General features: G+C 38.6%; 1 non-coding gene across 1 annotated transcript; it reads left to right on the top strand.

The window, feature by feature from the left end:
* The first annotated feature begins 883 nt into the window (after positions 1-883).
* Positions 884-987, top strand: LOC115802268 (U6 spliceosomal RNA). The gene has a single exon (XR_004022698.1). It is a non-coding gene; the product is annotated as a U6 spliceosomal RNA (small nuclear RNA).
* Positions 988-13078: the final 12091 nt, after the last annotated feature.

Raw genomic sequence — 13078 nt, 5'->3', positions numbered from 1 at the left:
TGTTAGCTTCTGCTTTATAACAGTGAATCAGTTATACATATACAAATGTTCCCATATCTCTTCCCTCCTGGGTCTCCCTCCCTCCCACCCTCCCTATTCCACCCCTCTAGGCGGTCACAAACTACCTAGCTGATCTCCCTGTGCTATGCGGCTGCTTCCCACTAGCTATCCACTTTACGCTTGGTACTATATATATGTCCATGCCACTCTGTCACCTCGTCACAGCCTACCCCTCCTCCTCCCCATATCCTCAAGTCCATGCTCTAGTAGATCTGTGTCTTTATTCCCGTCTTACCCCTAGGTTCTTCATGACCTTTTTTCTTTTTTCTCCTCAGATTCCATATATATGTGTTAGCATACGGTATTTGTTTTTCTCTTTCTGGCTTACTTCGCTCTGTATGACAGACTCTAGGTCCATCTACCTCACCTTAATTTTTAACTGTAACTTTCAATTCCATTTCTTTATACATTTTAGAACTGTCTTTAAATGCATTAAAGGGACATATCATCCAAGCTTTTTAAGCAAATTATTTTTTGTTTATCTGAAATTCAAATTTAAAAATACTTTGGGATGGGTATAAACAAAAACACAATATACCAAAACTTATGGGATACAGAGAAAGAACTGCTAAGAAGGAAATTTATGGCTGTAAATGCATTCACTAAAAAAGAAGATCTCAAGTAAATCACTTTATACCTTATGAAATGAAAAAAGAAGAGCAAATTAAAACCAAAGTCAGCATAAGGAAAGAAATAATAAGGATTAGAACAGAGACAAAAGAAATAAAGATTATAAAAAAATAGAGAAAATCAACAATTGGTTCTTTGAAACGATCAATAAATTCAACAAAACTTTAAGCTAAACTGATTAAGAACAATGAGAGTGCTCACTTTAGCAGCACATATAATATAGTTGGAATGATACAGGGATTAGCATGGCACGTGTGAAAGAATAACATGCAAATTTGTGAATTGTTCCATATTTTTGCTATGAGTGCAGAGCTTTAATATTCTCACCATAACAACAGCAACAGCAAAATGGCAATTGTATGAGGTAGAGGATGTGCTAACTGATCTTATTGTGGCAAGCATTTCACAATATTTACATATATCGATCACCACATTATACACCTTAAACTTACACCATGTTATATGTCAATTATATCTCAATAAAGCAGGAAAAATGCCCCCCAAACCCCTAAATGTCATAGAAATGTATAATTTAATATGTATTATCCAGTTTACGTACAGGATGCTTTGGATATTAAAGTATTTCGGCCTCAAAAAATAAAAGAGAAAAGTCTCAAATTACTAAAATCATAAATTAAATTAGGGATGTTACTACTGAACTTACAGAAATAAAGAAAAATATGAGAGAATATCCTGAACAATTGCATGCCAACACATTAGACAGATGAAATGAATGAATTTCTAGAAACATAGAAACTACCAAAAATGACTCAAGAAGGAATAAAACATTTGAACAGGCCTATAACAAGTAAAGCCACTGATTCAGTCATCAAAAACTTCCCAACAAAGAAAAATCCAGGACCAGATGGCTTCACTGGTGAATTCTACTAAACATTTAAAGAATTAACAACAATCCTTCTCAAACTATTCCAAATATTGAAGAGAATGGAAGACTCCCAGCTCATTCTATGTGGTCACCATTACCCTGATACCAAAGCCAGACCAGGACATCACCAACAAAAATGTAGATTAATATGCTTTATGAATATAGATGTAAAAATCCTCAACAATATAGTAGCCAACTGAATGTAGCAGCATATTAAGAGGATTATACACCATGGCCAAGTGGGATTTACCCTAGGAAAGCACGGGTGGTTCAACATCTGAAAATCAATCAAATTTATACACCATATTAATAAAATTAAGGAGAGGGAGCTCCCTGGTGGCCTAGTGGTTAAGATTCTGGGCTTTCACTACTGTGGCCTGGATTCAATCCCTGGTCAGGGAACTGAGATCCTGCAAGCTGTGCAGCATGGCCAAACAAAAAAGAAACAAAAAAGTAAATAAAATTAAGGAGAAAATAACACATAGTCATCTCATCTGCATCTCAACATGATTCAGGAAAACATCTTATATAATCTAACACCCTTTCATCACAAAAGCACTCAACAAACTAGGAACAGAAGGAATGTCCTAAACGTGATAAAGGTCATTTGTAAAACAAAACAAAACAAAAATATAACATACTCAATGGAGAAAGACCAAAAGGTTTCCCCCTAAGATCAGGAACAGTACAAGGATGTCTGCTTTCACTACTTCTATTCAACACTGTAAGTTCTAAACAGGGTATTAGGCAAGAAAATAAAAGGCATCCAAATTGGAAAGGAATAAGTAAAACAATCTCTATTCAGAAATGATATGATCTTACATATATAAAATCCTAATGAATATACAAAATAAACCGCTAGACTTAATAAATGCATTCAGTTCTGTCTTGTACTCATTGAGTTGTGGTCAGTGAACACGGCACCCTATACTTTACACTTTTTGGGGAAAGTAGAGCAAACAATACCAGCACATTCTCTTTCTCTGTTTTTCCTTCTCTTTGTTAGGGAAAAGGATGGGAAAGAAGAGGAATATACAAGGAAAGACTCAAAGGAATGAAACAACCTACATCTTGACTGGTTGTATTACTACAAATCAACTATTGTTTCTTGTTTATTTCCCTCAGCAAGTAACAACAACCAAAGGGAGTGTGGTCTTGTTTTCAGAGGCAGCAAGGAATGGGTGATCTGGGGAGAGAGTGTCCTACTCCATAGCCAGGCTTATGGAGATGATGTCAGCTATAAAAGGAGAGGCAAAGCAGCTGAGGCCCTGGGCTTGCTGTAAGAAAGGATGGGACAGCTTAGGAACTTACTGAATGTTGTAGGGCACAGTACTAGGATTGAGTACCCCATACACAGTGAAGCCTATATAGAGAGGGTTCCTGAAGTCTGGTTTCCTCTGAACCAAGAAAGGCCACACGGAATGGGTTTTCTCATAGATTCTGTCAGAAAGAAAAAGCAAGCCAAAAATTTAAAAGCAGCAAGCAAGTAAAATCAACAGTCCTGTTGAACTTGATAATCACCCAAATTTTATTAACAATTAACCTAATTCAAGACAGAGGGATAGGATATGATAGAAGGAAAGTGAAAATAAGTGGTAATGAACACTGATAGAGTAGCAAATTATCTGGGCTTCAACTTACCCATTTTTAAATGAATTAGAGGTTAGAAAGTGTTCCACATTGAAGAGCAACAGATGCTGAGTATAGTCTCTGCCATGGAGTAGCTATGTAATCTGAGGAATGTCTCTAGCTCTTTCTGGGACTATTTCCTCATTTGTAAAATATGACCTTTAAGGTCTCTTCCAAATCTCAGATTCTATGAACTAATGACCTTCCCAGTTTTAAAAAATCTAGAATTGCTTTAAAAAATCTGGTAAGTTAACAGAAAGACCAGAGGGTGAATTTCTGGCTTTTCTATATTTTATTTTATTTCAAGCTAGCTTCTCCTCCTCTCAGAAGGTGTAAGACAGTGAAAGACAATTAGCAATTTATATTAGCAAATATTTGTGAGTTATCTAGGTGAGCAGCACAGACTGTGATATTTATATTGCAAGACTGATTCTTCTTATACCTTAGTTGAGTCCTTCAGGAGCCACTTAGTTAACACTGCACAAAACATGGGATCCATTGTCCCAATGAGAGCTGCTGTGTAACCATGCATGGATAGTTCATTTACTCACACAGTGTCAAAGAAAGTTCAAGGAGGACAACAAAGAGAAGCGGTATGGGTTGTAGGACCTAAACATTGTAGTCTTGTAACTTTTAGAATCCTCAGACCATTTCAATGAGGTCAAAGGACTTGTATATCCATCTTTCTCATTTGTTTTTGGTTGAAAAAAAATCTTGCAGAGGTAAGGTAACTAGTATTTGTTGAGTATGTACTATGTGTGAAACACTGTTCCAGACTCTACCTAAAATACTTCATTAAATTTTCATAATAAAACACTGTGAAATATTTTATCCCCAAAATAATAATGAGAAAATGAGACAAAAAATAATTTGAAAAAAGTTACATAGCTAGTAGGTGACAGAGCCAAAATCTGAACCCCAGTCTCTCTGATTCTAGAGTCCATGCCTTTTCTTTTATGGATGAATGATATTTCTGTTTATTTTATGCAATCACTATTTTAACATGTTAAAATTTTCAACTTTTGTACTTTTACATGGAGATTCAGATTTGTGTGGGGAATGGGTCTAGGATATATTAGCCTCACTTTAAGAGGGAGGAAAAAAGAATATGGAAAAGATCTTAGATTTTAATGCTAGAAAAGCAGGTCAGAGACAGAATGAATGTGTCTGAAAGCATCTGTGAAGAGGGTAAGAAAGGTCTAGTTGCAAAATGAAATAGAAATGTGCATAGAAGCTACCAAGTAAGCACAAATGTTAAAGCAGCAAGATCCATCTCTGTGTTGACAAGAAAACAGAATTAGAGATGTCATCCAATTCATCCAGGATACATCATAGAGGGGTCTGAGAACTTGAGCTAACTGCCACTCAACCAACAGCTATGAAACAAGAGTGGGCTGTGCGACAGCTACTTCCCTCTCTATTTCATTTTCTCTGACTCTAAAACAAGGAGAATACTATTCACAGAAACTCTATCTTGTCAACTTCAAAAATTATTTACGTTTTATATATTGTGAGGATGTTAGGGTTTTAAGTCTGGTGCAAATCTAACTGCCTATAGGAGCTGGGAAGATAACATTAGAAGTGCGCTGAGAATAAACTATAGAGAGTGGTGAGAACTGTGGCAAACGAGAGTGTGTGCTTCATTCAAGTGGAGCAGCTGTTATTCAGCTTTAGCTGATAACTGCCATTAGAAAATGCAGGTCCAGTACTGCCAGAGCTCCTGATTTTGCAGAATATCTTGGCACAACAGCTTTTTGATTTAGGAAAAAATCCTAAAATAACTGGATTTGTATGTGAAATATCGTGATATTTAAATGTTGACAACTTATTCACAGTTTAAAGAATACTCCACAGACTAAACAAAATATACCTGTTAAGCTAGATTTGGCCTATGAACTGCCATTTGGTGATCTCTGACACAAATGATAAAGGACTGTAGCTATTGACTACTCACACCTGCACAGTAGTTCATTCCTTACAAAGTCCTTGCACATCCATTGTTTTACTGGTTCCTCAGGATTGCTCTGAAAAGTAGGTATTATCCCTATTTCACAGATAAAGAATCTGAGGTTTTGAGGAATCTCCATGCAAACACTGAGTGATTTATGCTTCAAAAGTTATTTTTATAGTTGTCATCTCCTCCCCTTTCGTGAACTGCTGTCCCAAATTCAAGGTGATGTGTAAATTTCTTTTACACTGATCCCCTCTCCCTATTCAGTGTTTTTTCACAAACTGAATTCACCTCAGATCTTCTCGAGCCTTCTGGCAGTTTCCAAGGAAGTTCCGAAACTGGCAGGAGAAAACATGGTCATGAATTTCCAGCAAGAAATTTTCATTAAACTCAAAGGCACAAGGAAATTGTTCCATTAACTGCCAGATACAGTCTAGGAACTGTGTGAAGATAGGGGATACTTCTTTAACGTCCCCATCCAGGTGGCCACACCTGAGAGATGCAAATAAAGGTAAAGAAAGACAATGATTAACATCAGGGATTACACTGTTTGGAATAGGCTATAGCAAGTTCACCTTTTGTCTCTGTTGGCATTGGTAAGGAAAGGCCTAATGCCAAAATGCCACCCAGAATCTCAAAGTTCATTAATCCCAATGGACCTCTTAGCCACCAGCATCCTTCACTATTATCAATATTGTAAGCCCTTGGTAATCTATTCTATTTCCTTTTACATCCTCTACAATACAACTTTCTGCAATGATCAAAATGTTCCATATTTGTGCTGTCCAATATGGTAGTCACTAACTATTAAGCCCTTGAAATGCAGCTAGCGTGACTAAGGAACTGAATTTTCAATTGTATTTAATTTTAATTAATGTAAACAGCTACCTTTAGCTTCATGTGAGCAAGGACCATATCTATCTTGTTTACTGGACAGTGCCTAGTATGAAAAGGGTATTTAATAAGTTTATTAAATGAATGAAAAAACCTAATCCCAGAATTGTTTAATGTTTCCTCTCTCATGATGTCCTCTTTCCCAACTCTACCATTCATTCCACTAGAAATAAACATGGCATCCTTAGCTTTTACATTGAATGTTCTACCTTTTGATTTAATTGAAATCCATCTCACCAAGGACACTACTTCTTCTTGGGGCCCAAATCAAATGGAGAATGCTCATCATTCCATTCTCCATGTATAATAATCCTAAAGCAGAGCAGAAGTGGGATCAGCTTTCTCCTTTCTACTACTCCTTTCACTCTCTTAAAAACACTTCCACTATGGGTCATGCTGTTGTTCACTTTCCTCAATGTTGTGTTCCACAATCTTTGGGTCACTTCTCCACATTTTCTGAAGAATCTGACTCCAGTCATAAGTACTTATCTTTGGAGTCGATGCAGATGACCTACACTTGGCTTAGCAGGTTCCTTAACTAACTCGAATCTAATTATCTTCACCGATCTTTACCTCTACTTCACATCAGCCTCTCGTATCCATGGCTGTTTCTTGATGTTAGCTAAAGATCCTTCCTCCACTTTGAAACCTTAATCTCAATATCCTACTCTGATCACCGTATATTATATTTCCAAAGGCTGCTCATCTTATCTCCTCCAGTTGGACCTATCACCTTTCCAGATTCCTACTAGCTTCCCTTTCTTCCTTACCCAGACTATATTCTGCCCCATCAACTATTCTGTCCCCATTTTCTTCAATTTTCTGGTCATTTTTTTGTCATTATTCTCCTTCAATATCCAACCATTGATGAGCCTAAGAAGCTATGTTCTCTACTCCCAAATCTTGACTGATAAATGCTGCTTGAGAAAATTATAAAACCATGCAAATTGATACCATAAGTCTCCATACTCAGCTGGAACTTAATTGCTCCCAAATAACCTTTATGTATATCCTTAACACAGTTTTCCCATTAAACCTTACAGCTCTTGCAAATTTTAACCTATCTTCTTAAACCCTAACCCATTTCACATTGATGTATATACAGCGTTAATGAAAAAGATCAAGGCTATCAAGTAAAAATATCTAACTTCTGCCTTGGACACTCAAAAACTTAGTTCCTTCTCCTCCTGTCCTTCCATGGAGTCTCCATGTAGAGAAAAGGGAACCATCCTACACTGCTGGTGGGTATGTAAATTGGTGCAGCCACTGTGGAAAACATTATGGAGATTTCTCAAAAACTAAAAATAGAATCAACCTCATCTTTTTAATGTTCTAAAATGCCATCAGTTCTAGAAAGCTTTCTTTGCCCAGAATAGGTAAGGTTCCCTTGTATATGTTTACCTTTGACTTAGCACTTATCATACTATACTATCATCATTGATTTTATTTTCTATAAAAGAAGGGACAGAGACCATATCTGATCTAATACAGTCTCCTTAAAACCTGGCATATTGCCTGGCCCAATGTTTGTTGACAAAGGAAGAATGAATGGATGGACCCAAATAGCTAGAGAGCAATAATCAAATGAAATTAAATGGATATACACCAATGCAGGAGAATAAGACCTGAATAGTAACCTCCTTGAGGGTAAACCTCACATTGCATGTGCCTTTGGCACCAGCTCAGTGTCTGATATAGTATACAGCGTATTGTTAGGTGTTCAGTAAACATTTGTTATTGTTCTCATAACACACATAAAGTCTCAGTGAGGCTGTTTGGCTTATAGCAGCATTAGGTCACTAAATAAATGTAAGTCCTTGCATCCACCTCTTACCAAAGAACAGAAATGCGCACATGCCTTTTCTTCTTATACAAGGTTAAAAGGTACATTGTGGGCTTCCCTGGTGGTGCAGTGGTTGAGAGTCTGCCTGCTGATGCAGGGCACATGGGTTCGTGCCCTGGTCCGGGAAGATCCCACATGCCACAGAGTGGCTAGGCCTGTGAGCCATGGCCACTGAGCCTGCACATCTGGAGCCTGTGCTCCGCAACGGGAGAGGCCACAACAGTGAGAGGCCCGCGTACCACAAAAAAAAAAAAAAAAAGGTACATTGTCTTAGATATTATTCCCTCTGCCTGAATGCCCACTGTTCTCTCTAGCAAACACCTATTCATTCCCTAAAATTCACTTTTAAATACTGCCTATTCCTGGAAGGCTATCCTGTCTTCTTCAGAAACAGTTAAGCACTTTTTCCTCTGTGGCCCATGATGTCTGTTCTTCCCTGAAATATTTAACAACTTGATATAATCATTTGCTCACTTTGAAGGCAGATATGATATTCTAGTCACCCTTGTAGCCCTAGTCCCTTAGCATAGTGTCTGGAATATGTGTTTCTTGATGAAAAGAGATTTATGCCATGTTCAACCTACTCTTCCTTCTTTCACAAGAATATATTGGGGTTTTTGATAAATCTCACTCTAATAAATTCTCCTTAGCCTCTACCTTTAAAGTAATATTTTTACCTTTGGGAGAACTTGTGGCCCATGGATACCCATTCCTTCTCTATCAGGATCTTCATTTTTATACAAAAAGAAAATTTTGCATTAGAAAAATCATAAAATTAATTAACCATACCTATAAAATATCAAAACACTTTGCTGAAGTAGACTTTGTACAAATTTGCATTGAACTGATCATAAAGTTAATTTCCCAAATGATAAATAAGTTACTTGGATTTCATTTAAAAGCCTATACAGGCTGCCTTCAAATTTCAAAGCTCTCAGGAGAAATTATTCTGGATTTGTATCCATTGTCACATTTCTTTTGGCTTTTACATAATGTGTGACAAGCCATAACTAAGTGCAATCTTGATAAACATATTACATTCAACCTATGAAAAAACAGGGATCCAAAGGCAGTACTTGAGTTTATACCAAGAACAAATCTTGATATAAACACATTTTCAAGCGTTAAAAAAAATAAAGCATTTCCAAAAGAAAAATGAGGATAAACCCCTACTGTGAGTTCTGTTTCATAGAAAGACAAACTAAGAAACCTTGGATTCAGCACCAGAAAAAAATCATGAGTCTGACATCCAGACAGCTGATGCTGAAGATGATGAGCCCATCAGTCTGCTTATTTAACAGTCATCCATTAAATTTTGCAAACTTTTGGAGTCTTTCCTACCCCTTACATCAGCCTATTACATCCAACTTATCTTCTGATGGATAAGAAACTATGTTGAGTGTGAAATGTAAAGTATATAGACTGTAAATGCCTGGTTTAGTAGAAAGAAGTAAAATTGAAAAACAGAGCTGTTTTCGTAGACCTCTTTCTTGTAGAAAACAAGTTGGCTTAGAGTTATTTTTGATATATTCACAATCTCCCACTTGTGCAAAGTAAAATCCAATCACTTGTTCTCTTACCATGAGTCCCTTGAATGTCCTATAAAATGGATCTAGGAAGATGCTGGCCACAGAGCAGACCTGTGCTGTGTGGTCCCACCCATCAAAACAATGGACTAAGACATTGGTCTTTTCTACCTTCACTGCCTGTGAAGACAAGAGGCAAAAAGTAGCACAGACAATTTTTCATAGCATGCCGGGTTAATAAATAGGGTTACCACCCCTACAGCAGAGAACTTGGTCTTACTGGGCTACATGAATTTCTTCTCAAAATATTAACACCCTGTATGGGAATGACAAAGAAAATAAAGGGGAGCTGCGAAGGAGAGCGCAGCCACAGGGGTGCGGAGGGCAAAGCGGTGAGATTCCCGCACAGAGGATCAGGGCCGACTGGCACTCACCACCAGCCCGAGAGGCTAGTGTGCTCACCCACCGGGGTGGGCGGGGCTGGGAGTTGAGCTCCGGTTTCAGTCAGAGCTCCTGGAGAGGACTGGGGTTGGTGGCCTTGAACACAGCCTGCAGGGGGTTAGTGCACCACAGCAAGCCGGGAGGGAGTCCGGGGAAAAGTCTGGACCTGCCAAAGAGGCAAGAGACTTTTTCTTCACTCTTTGTTTCCTGGTGCACGAGGAGAGGGGATTAAGACGATTGCTTAAAGGACCTCCAGAGATGGGCGCGAGCCGCGGCTAAAAGCGAGGACAACAGAGACGGGCATGAGATGCTAAGATGGCTGCTGCTGCCACCAAGAAGTCTGTGTGCAAGCACAGGTCACTATCCACACCACCCTTCCGGGGAGCCTGTGCAGCCCACCACTGTCAGGGTCTCCGGATCCAGGGACAACTACACCGGGAGAACGCACGGCGTGCCACAGGCTGGTGAAACGTCATGCCAGCCTCTGCCACCACAGGCTCGCCCCACACTCTGTGCCCCTCCCTCCTCCCGGCCTGAGTGAGCCAGAGCCCCCGAATCAGCGGCTCCTTTAACCTCGTCCTGTCTGAGCGAAGAACAGACGCCTTCCGGCGACCTACACGCGGGGCCAAATCCAAAGCTGAGCCCCTGGGAGCTGTGAGAACAAAGAAGAGAAAGGGAAATCTCTCCCAGCAGCCTCAGAAGCAGCGGATTAAAGCTCCACAGTCAACTTGATATACCCTGCATCAGTGGAACATATGAATAGACAACGAATCATCCCAAATTAAGGAGGTAGACTTTGAGAGCAAGATTTATGATTTTTTCCCCTTTTCCTCTTTTTGTGAGTGTGTATGTGTATGCTTCTGTGTGAGATGTTGTCTGTATAGCTTTGCTTCCACCATTTGTCCTAGGGTTCTATCCATCCGTTTTTTTTTTTTTACTTTCATTTTCTTTTCTTTTTATTTCTCTTAATAATTATATTTTTTATTTTAATAACTTTATTATATTTTATCTTTATATTACTTTACCTTCTTTCTTTCATTTTTCCTTCCTTCCTTCCTTCCTCCCTCCCTCCCTTCTTTCTTTCTTTCTACTTCTACTAATTCTTTCTTTCTACATTTTCTCCCTTTTATTCTGAGCTGTGTGGATGAAAGGCACTTGGTGCTGCAGCCAGGAGTCAGTGCTGTGCCTCTGAGGTGGGAGAGCCAAATTCAGGACACTGGTCCACAAGAGACATCCCAGCTCCACATAATATCAAACGGCAAAATCACCAGCACCCAGCTTCACTCAACAACCAGCAAGATACAGTGCTGGACATCCTATGTCAAACAACTAGGAAGACAGGAACACAAACCCACCCATTAGCAGAGAGGCTGCAGAAAATCATAATAAGTCCACAGACACCCCAAGACACACCACCAGACGTCGACTGGCCCACCAGAAAGACAAGATCCAAACTCATCCACCAGAACATAGGCACTAGTCCCCTCCACCAGGAAGCCTACACAACCCACTGAACCAAACTTAGCCACTGGAGACAGACACCAACAACAACGGACACTACAAACATGCAGCCTGCAAAAAGGAGACAACAAACACAGTAAGATAAGCAAAATGAGAAGACAGAAAAACACACAGCAGATGAAGGAGCAAGATAAAAACCCACCAGACCTAACAAAAGAAGAGGAAATAAGCAGTCTACCTGAAAAAGAATTCAGAATAATGATAGTAAAGATGATCCAGAATCTCAGAAATAGAATAGAAAAAATGCAAGAAACATTTAACAAGGACATAGAAGAACTGAACATGAAACAAACAATGATAAACAACACAATAAATGAAATTAAAAGTACTCTAGATGGGATCAATAGCAGAATAACTGAGGCAGAAGAACGGATAAGTGTCCTAAAAGATAAAATACTGGAAATAACTACTGCAGAGCAGAATATAGAAAAAAGAATGAAAAGAACTGAGGACAGTCTCAGAGACCACTGGGACAACATTAAATGCACCAACATTCGAATTATAGGGGTCCCAGAAGAAGAAGAGAAAAAGAAAGGGACTGAGATAATATTTGAAGAGATTATAGTTGAAAACTTCCGTAATATGGGAAAGGAAATAGTTAATCAAGTCCAGGAAGCACAGAGAGTCCTATACAGGGTAAATCAAAGGAGAAACATGCCAAGACACATACTAATAAAACTGTCAAAAATTAAATACAAAGAAAATATATTAAAATCAGCAAGGGAAAATCAACAAATAACACACAAGGGAATCCCCATAAGGTTAACAGCTGATCCTTCAGCAGAAACTCTGCAAGCCAGAAGGGACTGGCAGAACATATTTAAAGTGAGGAAGGAGAAAAAACTGCAACCAAGATTACCCAGCAAGGATCTCATTCAGATTTCATGGAGAAATTAAAACCTTTACAGACAAGCAAAAGCTGAGAGAGTTCAGCACCACCAAACCAGCTTTATAACAACTGGTAAAGGAACTTTTCTAGGCAAGAAACGCAAGAGACGGAAAAGACCTAAAATAACGAACCCAAAACAATTTAAAAAATGGGAATAGGAACATACATATCGATAATTACCTTAAATGTAAATGGAGTAAATGTTCCCACCAAAAGACACAGATTGTCTGAATGGATACAAAAAGAAGGCCCATATATTTGCTGTCTACAAGAGACCCACTTCAGACCTAGAGACACATACAGACTGAAAGTAAGGGGATGGAAAAAGATATTTCATGCAAATAGAAACCAAAAGAAAGCTGCAGTACCAATTCTCATATCAGACAAAATAGACTTTTAAAATAAAGACTATGAGAAGAGAGAAAGAAGTACACTACATAATGCTCAAGGGATCGATCAAAGAAAAAGATATAACAGTTGTAAATATTTATGCACCCAACATAGGAGCACCTCAATACATAAGGCAAATACTAACAGCCATAAGCACGGAATTCGACAGTAACACACTCAGAGTGGAGGACTTAAACACCCCACTTTCACCCATGGACAGATCATCCAAAATGAAAATAAATAAGGAAACACAAGCTTTAAATGATACACTAAACTAGATGGACTTAATTGATATTTGTAGGACACTCCATCCAAAAACAACAGAAAACACATTTTTCTCAAGTGCTCATGGAACATTCTCCAGGATAGATCATATCTTTGGTCACAAATCAAGCCTTGGTAAATTTAAGAAAACTGA

The sequence above is a fragment of the Delphinapterus leucas genome, chromosome X (genome assembly GCF_059928025.1).
Source record: "Delphinapterus leucas isolate spDelLeu-1000000601 "Yukka" chromosome X, BTC_Dleu_Yukka2, whole genome shotgun sequence".
NCBI classification, from domain to species: domain Eukaryota; kingdom Metazoa; phylum Chordata; class Mammalia; order Artiodactyla; family Monodontidae; genus Delphinapterus; species Delphinapterus leucas.
The sequence above is the reverse complement of the archived record's forward strand: the minus strand, read 5'-3'. Positions and strand labels throughout refer to the sequence as shown.